Below are 24,071 nucleotides of genomic sequence, written 5' to 3' on the forward strand. Positions count from 1 at the left end.
GAGATGCATTTATAAATAATATTGCAGCAAGAAATGGGCCTAAACTTTTCAACTTTTGTAGGTCTTAAACCTTTGGGGATAAGGCATAAGAATGTAGAGTTAACACCTCTTGGAATATTATTTCTTGAAAAACAAGAAAGAATAGCTGCAAAGAAGTCATGTCCAAGGCAGTCCCAGTTGCTCTTGTAGAAGCAAGCATTGTATCCATCAGGCCAAGGGCTTTTGTTGTCATCCATACTAAATACAACCTCCTTGACCTCATCTACAGAGATGTTAATACATATAACTGTAGATTGTTCAACAGACACAATACTCCTAACATGAATAATTTCCAGCTGAGACATATAGCAGTTTGTAGGAGAAACTTGTCCTAGAATGGACTTGTAGTATTCAATAAAGGTATCTGTCACCTTTTATTGTCCCTCACATCTTTGTTGTTGCATATCCGTTACCACCCAAACATAATTTCTGGCCTTCCTCTCCTTGATGGCATTGTAAAAGAATTCAGTACCTCTATCTCTGTCCATTTAGTATATGATCTCTGTTGTAGATCTGTTTCTTCCAGTCATATATTCTCACAAAGACTAATTCTGAGCTCCTTTTCCTCCAAACCCAGGGTATGATCAAGTGGTAGTACTTGTAGTTTTTTTTAAGCTCTTCTAATTCCTTCATGGAGATTTTAGTTTTCTGGTGAAAATTGGAAAAATATTGCTTTGACCTCCTTTTAATTTTGATTTTAGCATCTTCAATTTTTGAGTTAAAACATACATCTCACTACCATACAACTTAATTCACCAGCAAGATTGCTAAATTTAAATGGTGGTCTACACCTGCATGCATCTATCCAAGAAACCATAATAGGCGAGTGGTCTGATATTCCTTAAGTTAAGAAATCTGCAACAGAACTTGGGAAAGTGGCATTCCAGCATTGATTCACTAAGTACCTATCCAATTTTGCCCATTTCCTATTCAAGCCTGAACCATAGTTGGTCCATGTGAGTGTACACCCCACTAATTTGATGTCGTATAGTCTAGCTACAACTAGACAATTTGAGAAAGGAATTGTTTCTCTTGGATGGATAAGAAGGTCACCAACTCTTTCATGTGTGAATAGAACATTATTATAGTCACCCAAGCAACACCAAGGGCTAGAGATGTTTGAACTTATAGCAACCATGTCATGCCATAATCTTGCTCTAGTATTCATATTATTACTAGCATAAATTACAGTAAAGAAAAACTCAGCTGAGTTATGTAGGAAAGTAACCTTACAGTGGATAAGCTACGAAGTTTCCCTCACCTTGTCAACTGAAACTCTACCAACATCCCAAAAGATCAAAATTCTTCCCGCATCATTACTGTTGTAGTTTTGCTCATATTTCCAAGATGGTGCACACAGAGAACTAATGTAATCGAAGTTCACAGCTTTAACCTTCGTTTCTAACAGACCTAACAAAAGTAACTATTTAGCCTTTATAAACTTACTAATTTGCTTAGCTTTATTTGGGTCATTGAAACCTCTTATGTTCCAAACACACATAGCCATTTAATAAACTATCTAATGATCTCGACCTCTTTTGTTCCCAGACCCTTTTGGTCAACCTCTTCCCCTTTTAGCTTGGTTGTTATTGGTTGCACCTCTATTATTGCTCTGTGGGCTTAAGGGAAAATCTTAAGAAGCTATAAGCTCTTCCCAAAGTTTCCAATTTCTCCAAGTAGTAGGAGAAATGTCCTTGACCATGAGCACCAATCTGTGATATGAATGATTTCCAAACTACAACCAAAGTACACACCCCGTTAACGATATGAAATGTATTATCTAGTGAATGAAATCAAAAAATTTCCTTGGAAAGGAATCCTTTTGTAAAAGAGCCATCATCGTAACTTGCTTTTGACTTGCATTTACCCATGTCGCATTCTCTGGTGTCACATAAGGGATGATCACAAGAGACATATTCATACGTATTAGATTTGAAATACTCATAGTTACGACCATTATTGAGTCCAAACATTCGGTACATCCAGCGCACTGAAGCCAAATAAGATTACCGCCTGTGTCTAATTCCACATAGAATGGTTGCGGTGGTGTACCAATGTCTAGTTCAACTACATAGGTTGAATCAAATATAGAACCAACCTCGGGGGTAAGGACATCTGGGAATGTGGATCCATTGGTAGTTTCTATATTCATAATGGAATAATCTAACTGAGATTGAAGGGGAAGCTTTCATGTATGCTGTTATTAACGACGATGAGCCTGGGCCATACCAAGAGGCTTTGTCACCACCTGCTTCAAATGAATGGTTAGTTGCGGCTATGAAAGATGAGATAAGTTCCATAAAGAAGAACCAAGTTTGGGAACTTGTTGATCTTCCTCAAGGGTGCAAAATTATTAAGAACAAATGGGTTCTGAAAGTTAAGCGAACTACAGATGGAACTATTGATAAGTATAAAGCCTGATTGGTAGCAAAAGGTTTTACCTAAATAGAGGGTATAGACTACAAGGAAACTTTCTCACCAATGGTGAGATTTACCTCAATTCACTTCATTTTAGCACTTGTCGCACATTTTGACTTAGAACTCTATCAGATGGATGTTAAGATAGCGTTTCTTAATGGGGATCTAAATGAAGAAATTTATATGGATCAGCCTAAAGGCTTTGAGGTAGAAAGACAAGAGCGCAAAGTATGCAAGTTTAAAAAGTCTATATATGGATTAAAGCAGTCATCCAGACAATGGTAACTTAAGTTTCATCGAGCCATTACTTCGTATGGGTTTAAGATGATTGAGGAGGATCCTTGTGTGTATGCCAAATGATTTGATAGGAGTTTTCTTGTACTGTCATTATATGTTGACGATATTTTTTTGGCTAAAAATGATAAGGAGTTGATCATTGCCACTCAGAAGTGGTTGTCCTCTAATTTTAATATGAAGGACATGGGCGAGGCTAATTTTGTATTGGGGGTAAAGATTACACGAGATCGTTCTAAGAGGTTACTTGGCTTATCTCAAGGACTTATATTAAGAAAGTTCTCGAACGATTCCGAATGCAAAATTGCAAACCTATTGATACTCCTATCCAAAAGGGTTATACTTTACATCTTGGTCTTTGCCCTAAGATAGAGACAGAGAAGGAACAAATGGCTAATGTGCCCTATGCAAATGTAATTGGAAGTCTGATGTATGCTATGATGTGTACTCGACCAGACATTTGCTTTGCAGTAGGATTAGTGAGCCGTTTTCAGAGTAATCCTAGACATGCTCATTGGCAGGATATGAAAAGGATTCTTAGATACCTTCGTGGGACTTCAGACTATATGCTTTGCTATCAGGGAGTAAAAGCAAACCTTCACGGGGACAGTGATGCTGATTGGGCTAGTGACTGGAATGAGTGTAGATCCACGTCTGGCTATACTTTCATACTTCAAGAGGTGTTATTTCTTGGAGTAGTAAGAAACAAGCCTACATTTCATTGTCCACAATGGAGTCAGAGTATGTTGCTTGTTGTACTACTGTTCAGGAAGCATTTTGGTTAAGAAGAATCTTTAAGCGATTAAATGTAGTGTAGAATGCCAAAGACCCTGTCACAGTGTATTGTGATAACATGGCAGCATTAACATTCACTAAAAATCGTAAGTACCATGGAAAATCCAAGCACATAGACATTCGTTACCACTTCATTCGTGATATGGTTGTGTGTAAAAAGGTGGGCCTCAAACATATAACTACGAAGGACATGGTGGCAGATCCCTTTACTAAGGCGATCCTAAGGGATTCCTTTATGGCTCATATTAGGAGCTTAGGACTTCGTAGGTTTTGATTTATGTTTGAGATGACCTTATAACTTTGATAGTTATTCATGTTTTTGATATTGTTGGATTCTTTATTTCATGAAATTATTCTATGCACACATTATTTTTATATTTTATAATGTTAGATTATATGGATATTCGTCATAAGTCTTTGGTCGTTCACTCACACGGAGACCACCTTGGCACATGGAATGTGAGCAGGATGAGATATATATGTATGAATGAGTTAAAATCTTTTACCTAAGAAAGGTTGATTAGATTTTAATAATCCTATGGCACAGTGGATGTGAGCTTGGTACATACAAATTATCGGCTCAAAATATATAGTTGAGATGAGTTATTAATTTTTCAAATTATAACGAAAGCCTGTAAGCTGAATGTGAGACTTTAATCAATTTCTTTGGTAAGAAATTGGAATGAAAGGCTTAAGTGAGGCGCTTAGTGAGCGACTTGACTAAGATTTGTATGGTGTGGATGTTGACGACTTCTTTTAGAACTCGACCATAGCATGTAATCATAGTACATGTGTTTATTCGACCTAATATGAGTAAGTAATTGATCCTTGTTTACTTACTGTGTGAGCATATTCTTGTTTTATGCCCTCAGTGACTAATGACTGTGTCATGATCTGAAGTAGATTTTGATGTATGTTACTCTAGCTTGTGACCTATATATGGCTAAACATGATTAAGCCTATGGAAGATGTCTGGGAAAGCAATTAATCTAAAATTGAATGGCATGAGGAATTGAGGATGACTATTTGGTAACACATTCTGGAGGCAATATGTACGCATTGACTTTGAGTTCCTGCCGGCAAAACTACTTGGTTTTTTCATGATTTTTAATTCTAGTACGAATGATATCCATATCTATAATTATTTATATGATCTATTTTTATTTTTTGGGAACTCAAATATGCGCACTGAGTTGAATATTAATTTGAGTTAAGACTCTTGAAGGATTAGAAAATATTCAATCAAATGTGGCCAAATATGTCTAGGGCAGTTATGAGTTGTAAGAGATGTGATGTGCCATTTCAGTCAGGGAATGACTTGATTTGAAACTCTCTCACAAAGTAAGTTCTCGTTGGTCGCACGCTTTATCTCCCTGTATGAAGTAAGCTTTTGCAATGTTGAAGTTGGATAAGAGAATGATATAATAGTACCACCGTGGACGAGTGGGAGATGTAAGACTTGGGTTGTATGTCCACATGTGTGTTGGATTAGGACTCAAGTCTCCAGTGTATCTAAAACACTTAAGAGATTGATCCGGATCAGAAAGAACCACATCTATTTCCCTATATATTGGGAATAGAAAACCAATGTAGGTTATCTCTCCAAAAATTCTCATTTTCACTCTCGATTCTCTCAATTCATTAATTGGCAAGCTAGGGTTTTATTATGTGAAAACATATAACCATCGTTCTAGTAATTGTGGCGACGAAAAAAAAAGACGTATCATTGATCGATTCTGATTCCGCTTCTACTTCCGCTTCCGTTGCTGAGCTTATTGACTTGTTTCGACAAAAGGTATGTTCATTCTTTTGTCTTCAGACCCAATTAATCGACTCAGTAGAAGGATGTGAATCTATGATTCCATGTGAATATCAAATGGTGGACATGTAGATTTAACTTACTACCTTGTACATGAAGCTTCTTGAATACCATGCAGACATGGTCACCCTCTAATTCCTCAAAGAGTCAAAGCTGACAATCATAATCACCATATATACATACACACACACCACCTGCCACCACCACACCACACATAAACTACCAGCATCGGTCACCACCACTTACACACACACTCACCACACTACCAACACCTTTATGGTTAGTGTTTATGGGCGAGAATATTTTTTTTTTTTTTTTTTTTTTGTGGAATACACTAAAATCTGGAAAAAGAGGTTAGGATATTTTCCAAATTAAATTGGACTTCTACAAAGCAAGTTATTTTTATTTGGTAAAATATATGGATAGTGGAAATACACTCAAACTCTCTAAAGAGGTTCTACGTAGCCTACCAACTTCTACAAATCACCTATTTTTTTAGCAAGTTTCTTTTATCTCAAACTCTCCACGTGGCATGGTAGGTTTAGAGAAAATATAAGCTATCTCTCATATTAGAGGTGCCACCTAAGAGAGAGAAAAAATTGTTTTAGAGGTTTCATTTTAACTGATCGATCTTGACCTATTTTGTTTATATATTTCCTCTCTACTTTTAGTGTGACCCACACTAAAAGTCTAATTGTGTTGTAGGCAAGATGAGTTTATTAGTAACTTTGAGAACATAAAAACTTTATCTCTTAGACTTTTTATATGATTTTTTTAATATGTATCATAATAGGTTAGAGAATAATGATCATTCAAAGGATTGGAGAATACAACAATGGATGAGTACCAGAAAAGATATGGATGGTTAATTAATCTTTCATTTGAGGTATGAGATGCCTCTTGAGCCTTGGCCACAAAAAACCTTGTATTAAACCTTCATCAACAAGAGAATAGATAACATGACTCCGGCCACCTTTCAATAATGAAATAACTCATGTTTTCTTGTTTTTTCTGCTCGGTAAACTATAATTTTATTTACACCGAAAGGAATTACAAAATTGTTAGGGAGGGCAGTAACAAAATTCTACTCCTCTCCCTGAATTTAAACTTTATCTTCCATGTCATCTGATATAAATTTCAAGACAAATTCGTACATTTAATCGATGTTCATTACACAATATTGGTCATTCTGGAGGCCTCTGTTGTTGTTGCTTTAGCCAATACTATGGATTTTCTCCATACTGAATTGACCTCTGCATCTTTCTTGCTGCCTTAGGCTGTCTGTTCTAGTTGCTACGGAAGTTGTCCCTTGCCCCGTTTCTGTCAGAAAATCGCCCTTACACCAATTTGGCCACGGTTATCCCTCCGTCTCTACTGATTTTAGTTGTTCTTCCTTGAGAAATCCGTCGGCATTCTCTTGCTTGAGTTGTAGTAGTTCTTTGTAGAACCCCCTATATCTCTATCCTACCATCCATATTCGATGAGTCCTTCTGAGAGTCGAGCAATTCCCAATATTGCTTAATATAAGCAGCAATCCACTAATTTTGAAGTCTGGGACTCCAAATCTTTGAGGTCTTCATTGCTTCTTTAAAATAGTTGAAGTGGAGTCGTGATGCTGTTCTGATTAACAAGTTCATCTTATCATCATATTGTTCTGTAAGCTCCACCATCGTCGCTTTCAATCATCTTTGGTTTCAGCAGTCAATCTCATTCAAAAGGCCTTCACTTGGAATTTCGGTGATGCAAGTTGGTTGGAGAGATCTTCCAAAACTTTTCTCTTTTTAGGCATGTTCCATGTTGGCTTCAACGATTGCTCTTTATGAAACATAAACCATGGATGACTTAGTACTTCATCCGCAGTTAGCCTTGATGAAACATCCCAAGTGAGCATTCTCCTAATGAGATCCCGAGCAGGTCGCAATATGGTGACCTACATACTAGAGTTTAAGTTCAATTTCTTTTTCTTATGTGCCTCACGAATTTCTTCCATTGAACTCGCCTCAAACGGTAAGGCCCCAACTAGGAGATAATGTAAAAGGACACCAGCACTCCAGATATCCACCTTCTCAGAATAATCTCCCAAAAGAACTTCTGGGGCAACATAAGATCGACTACCAACAAGACCAGACAACTGATTACCAGTTGGAATCCATCACGTTGCTAGTCCAAAATCTGTAAGCTTCAACTTTCCTGATGCAGTGAGTAGGATGTTCTCAGGCTTAATGTCTCGGTGTACCACGTCATTTTCATGGCAATGCTTAATTACAGATATCAACTCTTTTAATATAAGAGCTGATTTGCTTTCTGAACACCACCCCTACTTTACAACCTTCTCAAACAAATCTCCACCAGAGCATAACTCCATCACAAGATGAAGACAGTCCGCGTCCTCATAAACTGCGTAGAGAGTGACTACACCCGGATGGCCAGACAGGTACTGCATTATTTCTATCTCCCTACAAACTCTCTTATCCACATTACGTAGGGCTTTTGTCACAGCCCGAATTTCTAAACAATTACAAAATGAATATTTGAAATATAAATATCTCTCAAACATCACTATGTTCAATTGTCTAAAACCTAGGCTATGACGGGGTGAATACAACACATACAAAAACCTTAAAAGCCATATCATAAAAGAATCAACTTAAATTAAATAATCCCAAGAATTATCCACTATCACTTTATTAATAAGCTATCTTCCGTCCAAAACAAAATATCAAACAAACTCGAAGAATAAAAGTCCTCACTGCCATATCTTCATGTCATGCTGAATATGTAAACTACGTTAGTACATCCTTCCAATAAGAATCAGACCTAATAAAAGAACTATCGGACTACTCCAGGCAAGAATCCAAATCACACGCCGTGGTTCCACTGCCTTCCACCTATGTTCCCAAGAACACACCCACATTGCCAAAACAAAGCAAACATGGGTCAGTAAAATGGAATTTGCTGGCATGAGTAGACTAACAACATAAAATCATTTCTGGACTTTAATTATCCAACAAACACTTTATATGTACCCATAACTTAATCATTCTCAGCTTGGAAGACATGTAGTTCCATCATTTCAATCGACATATTTTCTTCCCAAGCAAGACTTCCATTCAATTAACTCATTATAATAACTCATTTTAATAACTTAGTAATTGAATTAAATCTTACCGATATCCACTTCTGTATAAGGGTAGGACCGCGTCCCTACACAAAATATTATTAAGTCTTACCCTCTTGCAAACGGAAGTTAGAAATTCTAAATAAACATATGTAGATATCCTATTAGTATTCAAATGTAAGCCCAAGCACACTCGTACAATCAAATCAATTTCTCTTATTAATTAATCAGTTACTTTTCTTATACACCCACCCTTTAGTACCTACTCCACGATTTGCACTCCACACATTTGCCAAATAACACATTCTTGTGTGCCTCTCTCCCTCCAAATACCACGATATCATAGCCATCTCTGGGCTTTCATACACATATTTCACAGCCACTTCGGGCATATAAACTCAGGTCATTCATGACACATTCAATGAATACCTTAGGTCATTCCCGCCACATTCAAGAAATACCTATCATACCACTAACGGGTCATTCATGGCACATTCAATGAATACCCAGGTCATTCATAGCACAGTCAATGAATACCCATTTATAATGCTAATGGGCCATTTATGGCACATTCAATATATGCCCACCTATCACATGATATCACCAGTCATAAAATCTCATTTCCAAAACTTGAGGCGTGGAAAGTTCTAAAAGGGTGCGGTAAATTTGTTTACCCATTATTGAACTTTATTGCATATATTATTTCAGAGAACGGAGGAGTATCTTGTTTCGTATATTATTGTTTACGAGTTATCGATGTCTAAGTATCATAACGTCGTATATCATAACAGAATTATAATAAGAATGAAATTTTACATAGTAGTTAATACACGTACACACGTATATACATAAAGTCTTAGCCTAACGCCAAGTACGCTAATAGCCCAAGACCTATCATAATAGACCTAATCTAAGCCAAGTCAAAGGTCAAATATGGTCAACTAGTCAAAGTCAACCCTAGTCAACAGTCAAAGTCAACCCTGGCTAACAATAGTCAACCTACCAAGGGTCAACAACAGTCAACCTGTCCTAAACTCAATCTAACCAAAACCCAAAAACTATGGCCCAAAGTGTTTAGCCTTTCCCAAGCCCAATCTAAAATAACTTAAGCCCACAAGTGAAAATCTAAACCAAACACTCAAGCCCACAAGCTCCTCCGGCCCAAGCCCAACCCAAAAAGAAAAAAGACTCGCTGTCTTCTTCTTCCTCACCAGCAGTGCACCTCCACCATCTACCACCAAAGCAGGCACCACAACCTCCACTCGCCACCACTATTAAAATCATCGGTTTTCATCCCTACTAAAAACCCCATATGCCGATAACATCAAATCTCGGTTCCCTCACACTTTAAAAATCGCGATTATGACGCCATTAATGACTTTTCAAAGCTTAACAGCACTGAAACAACAATTCAACCACTACCCATCATCCCCCGACAACAACAACCAAGAAATTAATCAACCAAAACTCTCAATTCAAACACAACAACCCATATATTATATTCATTCGGCAGTATACAACAACCCTTATATCTAATCTAAAATGAACAGTATAATATAGCCCATAACTCCATCTCAATCGACAATATAAAAGTATTCAATAGCCATTACTTTAAATTTAAGGAAAAGAATTTTGACAGAGCATACAGAATGATTCATAATGACACAGAATGAATAAAACTTAAGTAACACAGTTATACAGTTATATGTAATCAGTTTTGTATAAGAGTTTCGTATAAGGCACAATTTTATGAAAATAGTAAACCTTTTGCTTCAAGATAAAACATTCAATAAAAGTTCTGTGAAAGATTAAAAATCTACTCACTCGTGATACGCTCCTGCTATCCGCTGATATTAGCTTTCAGTAAATCTCCCGCAAGAAACCTCTCTTCTCCTCTATGTGAAAAACTCTTATTTTTTTCTTCTCTGTGTAAAAATAAATTTTACGTGTGAACTCCTTTTTGTTTTAAAACCCCCGAAAAACAAGGATGAAGGTTTATCTTGTTACCTACGGGGTTTCCTATCCTTACTAATATCTATCTTATTTTTGTTTTATCTATTATTATTATTATTATTATTGTACTAGGAAAAATAAAAGAAATAAATTGGGTGTTATAATATACACACCTTAAAAGGATCTCGTCCCGAGATTCAAGGTAGAGTGTTAGAGAAAAGCTCAGGATACATCTGTCTTATTTTATCTTCAAGTTCCCAAGTCACGTCATTTTCCCTTTCACTCCACTATACTTTTACTAAGTTTACAATCCTCCTCCTAAGGTGTTTCACATCCCTATTTACTATCGTGATAGGCCTTACTGTAAAAGTTACATCATCGTTCAATTCTAGCTCTATTGGCTAAACAACCTCGGTAGGATCTTTCACACATTTCCGTAGCATAGACACATGGAAGACATCATGAATCATTGCTAAGTTAGGCGGCAAAGCAAGACGGTACGCCAAACTACCAACAGAGGCTACTATCTTATATGGTCCAATATACCGTGGACTCAACTTTCCTTTCATTCCAAACCTCATAACTCCTCTCATAGGGGAAACCTTCAAAAACACAAAATCGCCTACAGAAAACTCAAACCGTTTCCTCTTTAAATCTGCATAACTTTTCTGCCTACTTTGTTCTGTCTTAATCCTTTCTCTAATGACTTTAATCTGTTCAGATGTCTCTCTCACTATCTCAGGCCCAAGTAATACTCAATTTCCCACGTCTGCCCAACAAGCAGGTGATCGACATGGACACCCATACAAAGCCTCAAAGGGTGCCATACCGATGCTCGACTAGAAACTGTTATTATATGCAAACTTGACCAAAGGCAAATGCTCCTCCCATCCTCCACCAAAATCCATTACACAAGACCGTAATATATCTTCTAATATCTGATTCACCCTCTCCGTCTGTTCATCTGTCTAAGGATGATAAGCAGTACTCATCGCCAAACTATTACACATAGCAAGCTGAAAACTCTTCCAAAACTAGGAAGTGAACAAAGGATCTTGATATGAAACAATACTCACTGAAATCCCATGTAATAACTTGACCACTTCCCGAATGTATAAGGAAACCAACTTATCTGTATTTCTATGCACATCAATAGGATGAAATGAGCAAACTTTGTTAAACGATCAACAATAACCCAAATAGATTCATTACCCCATCGAGACTTAGGCAAACCATCAATAAAATCCATAGAAATGTGCTCCCATTTCCACATCGGTATCTCTAATGGTTGCAATAATCCAGAAGGCCTCTAATGTTTTGCCTTAACCTGTTGACAAGTTAAACACTGAAAAATATATTCTCCGACATCTCTTTTCATCCCTTCCCACCGAAAGGTCCTCTTCAAGTCATGGTACATCTTTGTTCCTCCAGGATGAATTGTAAACCGAGAATGATGAGCTTCATATAATATCTCCTTCTTTAACTCTGCATCATCTGGTACACACAATCTCCCATGAAATCTTAATCCTCCCTCAGAATCAACTGCCCAATCAGACGGACAATCATCTAAAATATCAATGACCAGGTCATCTAACCGACTCAAAAGAAATCAGTCTCTGTGCTGCATGGCAATCACTCTACTAAAAATCACCAGCCTAACCTCCAAACTGCATATATACCCTTCATCTGTACTTGGTGTAGTCCGGACGTCATAAGTTGCTATAGTCTCCAAACTCTTCCACTCTTGCACCATAAGAGTGGTCAAAACACAAGGCAATCGACTAAGTGCATCAACAACTACATTGCCCTCGCCTGGGTGATACTGAATCTCGAAGTCATAACTACTTATGAATCCCATCCATCTCTGCTGTCTCATGTTCAACTCTTTATGTGAATAAAGATACTTCAAACTCTTGTGATCTGTGTAAAACTCGAACTTCTCACCATATAAATAATGCCTTTACACTTTCAAAGCAAAAACCACTGCCGCTAACTCCAAGTCATGAGTAGGATAACGTCTCTCGTGTATCTTCAACTGTCGTGAAGCATACCACACCACCTTCTGGTCTTGCATTAACACACAACCCAAACCAGTTCCACTAGCATCTGTAAAAACCACTAGTTTTTTGCCTCTAGTTAGGATTACTAGAATTAGAGTTGTAGTCAACCTCTGTTTCAATTCTAAGAAAGCCTTCTCATAATCATTAGTCCACATAAACTTCGCATCCTTCCTAGTTAACTTCCTGAGCAGAGCTGCAATAAGTGAGAACTTCTCAATAAATCTCCGATAATATCCAGCTAACCCTAATAAACTCCTAATCTCTGTAATAGTGGTTGGCTGTTTCCATTCTTTCACTGCAGCAACCTTCTCAGGGTCTACAACAATCCCTTCACTAGATATCACATGTCCCAAGAAATGAATTTATTCTTCCCAAAAATGGCACTTGCTAAACTTATCATACAACTTCTGTTCTCTAAATGTCTGCATCACTATCTTCAAATGCATTTTATGTTCTTCTATGTTTTGTGAATACACTAAAATGTCATCAATGAAAACAATCACAAATTTATCCAAATAGGGCCTGAAAATAAGATTCATCAGGTCTATAAAGAATGCAGGTGCGTTCGTCAACCCAAAAGGCATCACAGAAAACTCATACAAGCCATACTGAGTTCTAAATGCAGTCAAAGGAGTACTCTTCTCTTCAACTTTCATCTGATAATAACCAGTCCTTAAATCAAACTTTGAAAATTCCTTAGCCCCTTCAACAAATCGTCAATCCTAGGAAGCATGTACTTATTTTTTATAGTCACAAGGTTCAAATCCCTGAAATTAATACATATTCTCAAGGTACCATCCTTCTTTGAAAGAAAATAGCAGGGTGGTGAGTTGCTCGGTCGTATGAACCTGGTCATACACACCTTAAAAGATTCAGACCTATATACTCAAAAGATATGGTTAAACCAAAAACAAAATCACAAAAACTTAGACTCTTACCCCTTCCTGAGTAATTCCTCGACTTGTACTTTCATCTCCTCTAATAGCTTAGGCGCCAACCTGTAAGCCGACTTTGAAACTGGTGTAGTCCCTGGTAACAAGTCTATATGAAACTCCACCTCCCTTTTGGGTGGCAAACCTGGAATCTCCTGAAAAACATCCTCTAAGTCTCTCACTACTTCGACATCGCTGATATCCCTCATAGGTATCTCTATAGAGCATAGGAAACTAGACATCACCGAGTCCTCCTTACTAACACAAGTGTGAATCAACCTCGACTGACCAGGGGTATTCACTATAACTTCCCTCCTCGCACAATCCAAGGTAACATGATAATGCGTCAACCAGTCCATACCAAGTATGAAATGGAAACCCTAAAACCACAAAACTATCAAGTCTACCACAAAGACATGATCTATGAAATACAACTTAAAACCTTTGCACTCGTCATATAAAGTAACAAAACCTCCTAGCGGTGTCTCAACGCACAAAGGTTTAGATAAAGGTGTAGTTTTAAAACGTTCTTTTTCAACATACTGACGAGATATAAAGGAATGTGAAGCACCCAAATCAAAGAAAACTCTGAATATAAACTAAGATGAACTAAAGGTACCTTCAACATTCCCATGTCCTGGCATAGCTGCATAGGCTCTAGCACGAGTGACTAGTGCTGGTGCTCTCCTCTGCTGATTACCTTGCTTGGTAGGGCAATAACGAGATAAATGACCCACTTGCACACTCCCAACAAGCCCTTTCAACATTAACTATGGCTCTAAGTGCTGGTGCTGGTGCAGGTAAAGGTAACGCTGCTGGTCGATTTGGAAGAGCGGGAGCACGACCCTGAAACTGGTTACCCTGCCTCTGCCACTAATTCCCCTGAGGTCTATAGCCTCCAGGCTGCCCAAGTGGCCTATAACCACCCTGCTGTGCAAATCCTCCCTGGGATCGGAATACACCCTGCTGGTGAAATCCCCCCTGAAACCCCAGGGATGGTGGTCTCGGAAACGGACCCCTCTGAGCAATATCATAAGGCCTAAACCTATTCGACTGCCTGTTCTCAAAATGCCGAGGGCCAACAACTGGTATCTCACCAAACTTCCTCTTCCCCCTCTACTCTCTGAGGGATGCAATCTGCTCCTCATACCTTAACACCAAATCCAACACATGATCAAAGGTGTCCCGTAAAAAAAATTAACCTGCTGGCCAAGTAACTCTCTAGTCCATGTATGAACTTTTAGTTTTTCCTCTTATCAGTATCCACAAGATGGGGAGCAAACCTCGATAACTCATTAAACTTGGTCACATACCCAGTCACAGACTTCCCGTCTTGAGTCAACTCAGAGAACTGTTGAGCCAATTGCTCCTTTATTGCTTCAGGAATAAACTTGCTCTCAAATCTCGTCGTGAAGTCCTCCCAAGTCAAAGTTCTAGTGTCCAGACTAGGGGTGAGAGCTCGCCACCAAAACCTAGCAGCGTCATCAAGTTACTGAGCAGCTAACTCCTTTTTTTGAACCTCAGTTGCTGCATACGCTCAAATACATTTTCACAACTTTGAATCCAAGACTCCATTGCGATCGCGTTCCCAACACCAGTAAACCGCTGCCCACTAAGAGTACCAAACTCCTTATTACACTTAGCAAAAGGATCCCCTTGAACAGGCTGGTTATTCTGCATAGTCTGCAACAACTGATTCAACTGTCCCCCTGTCATCTGTATTGGGGTGTTCACTACAGGTCCAATAGTATTACTATTACGTGTCTCAACCATGATCTACAGTTTCAAACAAAACTCCCGTTAATATTCACATATTTCCAAAACACTTAATACTATAGCCCATATTCCACATACGAGGATCACTTAGACTTTCTAAATCTAAGCTAACCTAAGCTCTGATACCAAAATGTCATAGCCCGAATTTCTAAACATTTACAAAGTGAATATTTGAAATATAAATATCTCAAACATCACTATGTTCAATTGTCTAAAGCCCATGCTATGATGGGGTGGATACAACACATATAAAAACCTTAAAAGCCATATCATAAAAGAATCAACTTAAATTAAATAATCCCAAGAATTATCCACCATCACTTTATTAATAAGCTATCTTCCGTCCAAAACAAAACATCAAACAAACTTTAAGAATAAAAGTCCTCACTACCATATTATCATGTCATACTGAATATGTAAACTATGTTATTACATCCTTCCAATAAAAATCAGACCTAATAAAAGAACTAACGGACTGCTCCAGGCAAGAATCCAAATCACACGCTGTGGTTCCACTGCCTTCCACCTATGTTCCCAAGAATACACCCACGTTGCCAAAACAAAGCAAACATGGGTCAGCAAAATGGAATTTGCTGGTATGAGTAGACTAACAACATAAATTCATTTCTAGACTTTAATTATCCAACAAACACTTTATATGTACCCATAACTTAATCATTCTCAACTTGGATGACAGGTAATTTCTCCATTTCAACCGGCATAGTTTCTTCCCAAGAAAGACTTCCATTATAATAACTCATTATAATAACTCATTTTAATAACTTAGTAATTGAATTAAATCTTACCGATATCCACTTATGTATAAGGGTAGGATCACGTCAATGTACAAAATATTATTAAGTCCCACCCTCCTTCAAACGGAAGTTTGAAATTCTAAATAAACATATGTAGATATCCTATTAGTATTCAAATGTAAGCCCAAGCACACCTGTACATTCAAATCAATTTTTCTTATTAATTAATCAGTTACTTTTCTTATACACCCACCCTTTAGTACCTATTCCATGATTTGCACTCAACACATTTGCCAAATAACACATTCCTGTGTGCCTCTTTACCTCCGAATACCATGATATCATAGCCATCTCTGGGCTTTCATACACATATTTCACAGCCTCTTCGGGCATATACACTCAGGTCATTCATGGCACATTCAATGAATACCTTAGGTCATTCCCGCTACATTCAAGGAATACCTATCATATCACTAACGGGTCATTCATGTCACAGTTAATGAATACCCATTTATAATGCTAATGGGCCATTTATGGCATATTCAATAAATGGCCACCTATCACATGACATCACCAGTCATAAAATCTCATTTCTAAAACTTGAGGCGTGCAGAGTTCTGAAAGGGTGCGGTAAATTTGTTTACGCATTGTTGAACTTTATTGCATATATTATTTCAGAGAACGGAGGAGTATCTTGTTTCGTATATTATTGTTTACGCGTTATCGATGTCTAAGAGTCATAGCGTCGTATATCATAACATAATTATAATAAGAATAAAATTTCACATAATAGTTAATACACGTACACACGTATATACATAAAGTCTTAGCCTAACGCCAAGTACGTTAATAGCCCAAGACCTATCATAATAGACCTAATTTAAGCCAACTCAAAGGTCAAATATGGTCAACGAGTCAAAGTCAACCCTAGTCAATAGTCAAAGTCAACCCTGGTCAATAGCAGTCAACCTGTCAAGGGTCAATAGCAGTCAACCAGTCATAAACTCAATCTAACCAAAACTCAAAACTAAGGGACAAAGTGTTTAGACTTTTCCAGGCCCAATCTAAAATAACTTAAGCCCACAAGTGAAAATCTAAACCAAACACTCAATTGCACAAGCTGTTTCGGCCCAAGCCTAACCCAAAAAGAAAAGAGACTCGCTGCCTTCTTCTTCCTCACCAGCAGCGCACCTCCACCATCCACCACAACCTCCACTCGCCACCACTATTAAACCCATCGGTTTTCATCCCTGCTAAAAACCCCATATGCCGATGCCATCAAATCTCGGTTCCCCCACACTTCAAAAATCACAATTTTGATGCCATTAATAACTTTTCAAAGCTTCACAACACTCAAACAACAATTCAACCACTAACCATCATCCCCCGGCAGCAACAACCAAGAAATTAATCAACCAAAACTCTCAATTCAGACACAACAACCCATATATTATATTCATCCAGTAGTATACAACAACCCTTATATCTAATCTAAAATGAACAGTATAATACAACCCATATACTCCATCTCAATCGGCAATATAAAAGTATGCAATACCCATTACTTTAAATTTAAGGAGAAGAATTTTGACAAGGCATACAGAATGATTAATAACCACACAGAGTGAATAAAACTTAAGTAACACAGTTATACAGTTATATGTAATCAGTTTTGTATAAGAGTTTCGTATAAGGCACAATTATATGGAATCAGTTTTATGAAAACAGTAAACCTTTTTCTTCGAGATAAAACATCCAATTAAATTTCTCTGAAAGATTAAAAATCTACTCACTCGTGATACGCTCTTGCTATCCACTGGTATCAACTGTCAGTAAACCTCCCGCAAGAAACCTCTCTTCTCCTTTATGTGAAAACTCTTTTTTTTTTTTCTGTGTAAAAATAAAATTTACGTGTGAATTCCTTTTTGTTTTAAAACCCCCTGAAAAACAAGGATGAAGGTTTATCTTTTTACCTACGGGGTTTCCTATCCTTACTAATATCTATCCTATTTTTGTTTTATCTATTATCTATTATTATTTTTATTATTATTATTATTATTATTATTATTATTATTATTGTTATTATTATTATTATTATTATTATTGTACTAGGAAAAATAAAAGAAATAAATGGGGTGGTTATAGTTTTGCAGGCAAACACTACTCCATTTACCTTACTTGTGCACAACCTCACTGAACCATACCATCCCCTCTCGATTTCACGTCCCAAAACAAAATCTTCTTCAATATTCTTCTGTACTCCTATCTTATGACAATAATCAGCGCACTCTATCTTTCTCTTGAGACCACCTTTACGACTTCCACGAGATGTATCAGCAAAGCCGACAAATAGATGAGAAACAAGGTTGGCACACGCGGCTTCAACTATAGCCTTTTGTTGGCCCGCATTTATCTTCCTACTCCAAACTACTGATCTTTCTCCTCTACCTTGAAATATTTTTTTCTCTACCTTAAGTTTTATGAGATGAGTTTATGATGTTTCAAACAAAAAAATGAGGATGTTAAATCGTTAATTTATAGGCACACTCAGCTTGAGTCATACGCAAGCAACACATGTTTACGAGTTCGACTTCTAATATGAGAAGAAAAGGTCTTTATTTGAGTTTAACACGCCCATCATGATAATATAAAGCCCAAGGTCTATAAACATACAAACTCTCTCGAAAATTCGTTAGCCGCCCTTCGGCTTCAAACACCACAGATCTTTTTGCTGGTCGTGCTTATAGTTATGACTAGATTTTGGACCCAGGCATACGCCCGGGATCTTTTAAATATTTTTTCATGATGTAGAAGGGCTTCATACACTTGATAATTTTTAGCTCGTACTTGTCTATTTGTCTATTATATGCTGAAGTTTATGACGCCAATATATATATATATATATATATATATATATATATATATATATATATATATATATATATATATATATCGCCTTGGCTAGAGTGACATCCTTATTGTACATCCTATCAAAAAGTGCATTTCAACAATGAATTAGTGGCTAATTTTTTGTAGATATATTCTACCCACCATGGATTATATCCCTACAAAAAATAGATCAATCCAATATGTGGAACTTTGTCAAAAATAGTGTTTTAAGTTTGCAATTTTATCTAATGGTCTAGAAATAATTTTAAGTTTGACAAGGCTAGAAATATCGAATTGAGCTAATTTTTTGTAGGGATATAATCCATGGTGGGTAGAATATATCTACAAAAAATCAGCCACTAATTCATTGTTGAAATGCACTTTTTGATAGGATGTACAATAAGGATATCATTATAAGGATGTCACTCTAGCCAAGGCGTATATATATATAGGTATCAATGTACCATGGTTTATACCATGCCCTATAACTAGCGGTGATAATTTGGCCCTTAGGCCTTCAACCTTCTCCGACCCGGCCCTTAAAATTGCATGCTCAAGCCCTCAAAAATTAGCCCTCACAGATTTGAGGAGCAGGCCGGCCTGGCCTTCATGCTTATAAGGGGCGGGCTAGGCCTAGGTTCTGAAACATGAGCATGGCCCTCATTAAGCCCACACCAACCCTCACTTTGCCCTCATACGTTTTCTTGTTATTTTACATTATATTTATGTATTATACTCTAATTATCTAAGTTGTATAAAAAAAATCACTAAATTAGTTTTCAATAGGGGATAAATTAGAGCATAACATACCATATGCGTTTTTTGTAATTGATTGAATGATAGGTATATAAGTCATACATAAAAGCAAATCCAACTTAACAATATAGTTAAGTATGAAAAATGTAGATGTTTTAAGAGTATCATCTCTTCCACCATCTCTATCTCTTTTTTTGTTTTTCTAAAGACATAAGAATTAGTTTTGTATACTTAATTAAAATTGATATACATAATCAAAGTATGATAAAAATAAATAAAAAAATCACAAAAAAAAAAAGGTAAACTAGTCAAGTATAGTTAGACCGGGCCCGACCTGACCTTCATTTGGCCCTAAAAAATGAGGGTCGAGGGGCGGGTTAAGGGTTTGAGTTTTCATGCTTAACCCTACTCGACCCGGCCCTTAATACAAAATAGGGGTGGGCTGACCTATCCTTCAATCATGAGGGCATTTATGGTTTGAGGGTCGGGTTAGCGCTTTTATCACCCCTACCTACAACTTCACGCACAAGACAAACTAAAATCTAATGTTTTGTAGATATGTCCAACAAACTATGAAGATCACCTCCACAAAATTTTATCTCATTTGATGGTGTCTAACAATGTCAAAATATGATTGCAAAATCGAAGAATTTGTGCCGGTAAAAAAATTTCAAAGTTGGCAACATTTTTAAACGAGATTAAAGGTTTCCAAATGAGTCAAATTTTGGTGGAGTAGCCATCCATAGTTAGTAGATCATATCTACAAAATATTAGCTCTTAACTCCTCTTGTGGGGCATGGTATAAACCATGGTATAAAAAATCATGGTAAACGGATTCCTCCCCTATATATATATAGCTAAAAAGTAGACTCGTGCATACGCACCGACTTTTTTAAAAATTTGTTCAACAATCATAACTATAATAAGAAAAAAAAGAATGGGGACCAATAATAGGGCGATTGGTGATAACTGCTCAAAAAGTGCATTTTAACCCTCGATTATACCTCTTGTTTAGCCATTTTAGTGGACTAACAATGCTTGTAAGTTATGTTTTATGATTCTACAGGTGAAAAAGAGAGTTTTGTAGAATATTAGAGAAAAAGGGGTAAAACGGAGAAATTCGGAGCATTAAGGATCACATGGGAAACTCGTGGACAATCATGGAGAAGGCCTAGGAATTGAAGCTATTAAAGATGCGACTTGGACCTATTTGAAAGCCTATTTAGAAGCCTAAGGCAAAAGAATTCGTTGATTTGACCAAAGCCCGCAAAATAGGAAAGAAGGATAGAGCAAAAGAGGAAACATAGAGTCTCGCATCTGAGACGCATGGATCGTGCGTCCAGACGAATGAAACGACACTGTAGCCAATTCCTTCTCAGTTTTGGAGATGAAGTTGTACTCTAAAATAAGTTGATTTGTATTAGGAAACAAATGGTGGTTTGGAATGCTTCTAGAGCTCATTGTAACCCCTATAAATAGAGGACCTAAGTGCCTCATGTAATTTGCCAATTCACTTAGACTCTTGTTTCCAGAACTTGAGGCAGAGAGAGATTAATAATAAAAGATTCGGTTTTAACTAGCCGAGTCTTAATAAATTAGTCTTTCTAGTCTTATGTTCTTCAACTCTTCTTCTTCTCGTTCTTCGTGTTCTTCCTTCTTTATGGAAGGCTAATCTTCCCCTTCATGGGAGGAGATGAAGCCGGTGCTTAAGATTTAATGATTCTTCTGGTTCATGATGTTCTTCAATCAGGTTAGTTCTTTATGTTTTTAGTTATTAGTTTCATTGCCCAGACCAGGGGATGGAAGTATAGATTAAGGTTTTTATTTATTACAATCGAATATCATGCTAGTTTAAGGTTTTATTTATTGTAATTGAATATTTGCTAGTGACACGCTTTTATTTATTACAGTTGAATATAATGCTAGAATAGTGTTTTATTTATTGTAATTGAATATTATACTATTATTCTCTACTTTTCTTCTAGTTGTGTAGTGTTTTAGAGTAAGAGAAGTATTTTTTGCGTTTTCCTTTGATGGTGATTCATTGAATAGCTACCCAAGCTCACATAAAAGGAAAGAAGATACTAGTAACATGAACATATGAACAACCTTAAGTAGAATTATTCGTTAACGATGTTTCGTCCAAGAGGGCATCGACACTCGCTCGATTGCCTAATTATAGTTTATTTGTGAGAATAACCATGAAGCAAAAGGTCATTGAATCAAAAGTATTGGTGGATTCTAATCTCTTGAATTCCCTCTCCTATAAATTCTCAATAGTTTAGTTAGTTTAGTTTAGTTTAGAATTAGAATTTACAATATTTATAATCATAGTTTTTAATCCCTCAACCCCCTTTCCAGTCATGTCCTTCATATAAACATACACTTAAAAGTAGAACGATACCCTACTCATCCTTTACTTATTGAGGGATAATTAGGTTTTGATACGCTTCTATTTTGTTCAACGAACATCATCTATCTACATCATCCATATACCATCCAATAAACACAAAAAGGAGCGCAGGTCAAATGGCGCCGCTGCCGGGGATATAATTAATTGTAGCCCTAGAAGCGTGTCAATTGGTAGTGAAATAACATAAGTTATCCATATGATCTAGCGCCTTCTTTCTTACTTAGTTTAGTAAAAAATATTATGTGAAGTTATCTTTACCGAATTATTTCATATGTTTATTTCTTCTTTTGGTAAAATCCTCCATTGTTGACAGTGTGAGTTCAAAGGGGAAAACAATCAAGAATGAATCTTTATGAGTTTGAAAACTCCACTAATGCGGGGATAGTAACTTCTAGTGAGGAGAAGACAACGACATGGTGCCTTCCTATTCAAGCCACTAGTGGTAGCAAATTGGGGGATAATATTATGACCTTTGAGGATAAGGTCAAGGCGAATGCTACCAGGTCTGAAAGGTAACATTCCTTCGATAAGAATTCCGCAAAGTGCTTTAGAAAGAGGTCTTAACTTTTGCAAATTCAGCTTAGTGGGTAGGATGGATTTTCAGAAAATCAAACTTGATGTTGTTCAAGCTATTGCAGCTGAGAAATGGCCCCCAAAACAAAGTTGGAAAATTGTACCGCTGGGCAAAATGTACTTTATGATTCGACTCACATGTGAAGAGGATTTTGTTAAAATATGGAGTGGTGGTCCATGGAAATTTGATAACCAAATTCTCAGATTGTCGAAATGGGATCCAGACTTAGGGAAGTTCCTAATCAGATCCTTGTGGAAGATCCTAATGGAGTGGATTTTTTGCAGGAGATTGAGTCCTCAAAACTCCCAAAATTTTGTGGTCACTGCAAGTCCATTGGATACTTGATGAGTGAATGCAAATCACTACAAAAAGAGATGAGAAGTGAGAAGGACCCAAGACCTAACAAGGAGAAGAGGCCCAAAAATCAGAATAATACTGAGGCTACCACATGGAAGAAAAAGAGATCCATAAATAGGAAGAATAAAAACAATGAATTTGGGGGCCCCATCTCCTGCCCATCCTAAACAATGAATAAAAACAGTGGAACCAAGGACTCACAAGGCATGCCCATCTTTACTAACTCTGTTATCGAGGATGTGAATGGGAATGTAGTGTTGGAAGTAACACCGGTAAATGATGCAAGTATACCGCAAGCAGTTACTACAGCTCCTCAGGTTGCCACAACGCATGAAGTGGAGGCTATAATAGTCAAGGGGATTGAGCAGGTTGTACTCCCTGTTGAAATTCCTACAATTGCAACTACAACAATGAACCAAGACATAACAGTAGCAAACCATGCTACAACAACTGAAATTATGGAGAAGGAAACCCACATGTCGGGCACCTTCGGCCATCCTGAAATTGCCACAGTAGGCAATGAGAGATTATGCCCAGAAATCGGGTTGAACACAAACCCAGTTGTTGAGAGCCCGACATCTCCAACTTTGAGAAATGCTTCAAGTTCAGTAGCACCTAACTTTTGTGACCCTGTTGATGAGGATGTGGGGGTTGAGACCATGAATGGTAGAGCCTCAAACTCTTATTCTTCCTCAACACCGACAAGAGCTGAGTCCTCCTTCTCTCTTTCTGTTGATGGTAACAGATTTAATATTTTGAGGGAAACCAACTCTCTTCTCAGAACTATTAATTGGGCTGATTTAGTTGATGAAGTAGGTTCAGAAGAGAAGGGGTAAAGAACCATGGAAGAAAGCTAAGGATGGCTATAAGCCCCAATGGATGTTGTAAGAGCACTCTCATCTATCTACAAGGGCAAGAAACCTCTCAATTCATAAGAAATGAATGTCCTATTTTGGAATGTTCGAGGCATGAGAAGAACTTCACCAAATGAATACTTAGCGGAAATAATACAGAAGTACAAGCCAAACCTCATTGGGTTGGCCGAACCTCTTATAGCTCCAACAATAACTCCATAAGTGCTTATAAAACATGGCTATAGCAATAACTTTGCTTCTCCATTTTG

General features: G+C 37.2%; 2 pseudogenes; one reads left to right on the plus strand and one right to left on the minus strand.

Annotated features, from left to right (window-relative positions):
* The first annotated feature begins 3,047 nt into the window (after window positions 1-3,047).
* LOC147488026 (secreted RxLR effector protein 161 pseudogene) lies at window positions 3,048-3,536 on the plus strand (annotated as a pseudogene).
* Window positions 3,537-7,076: 3,540 nt separating this feature from the next.
* LOC147488027 (serine/threonine-protein kinase PEPKR2 pseudogene) lies at window positions 7,077-18,535 on the minus strand (annotated as a pseudogene).
* Window positions 18,536-24,071: the final 5,536 nt, after the last annotated feature.

This window comes from Coptis chinensis, chromosome 7 (genome assembly GCF_015680905.1).
Source record: "Coptis chinensis isolate HL-2020 chromosome 7, ASM1568090v1, whole genome shotgun sequence".
Lineage (NCBI taxonomy): Eukaryota > Viridiplantae > Streptophyta > Magnoliopsida > Ranunculales > Ranunculaceae > Coptis > Coptis chinensis.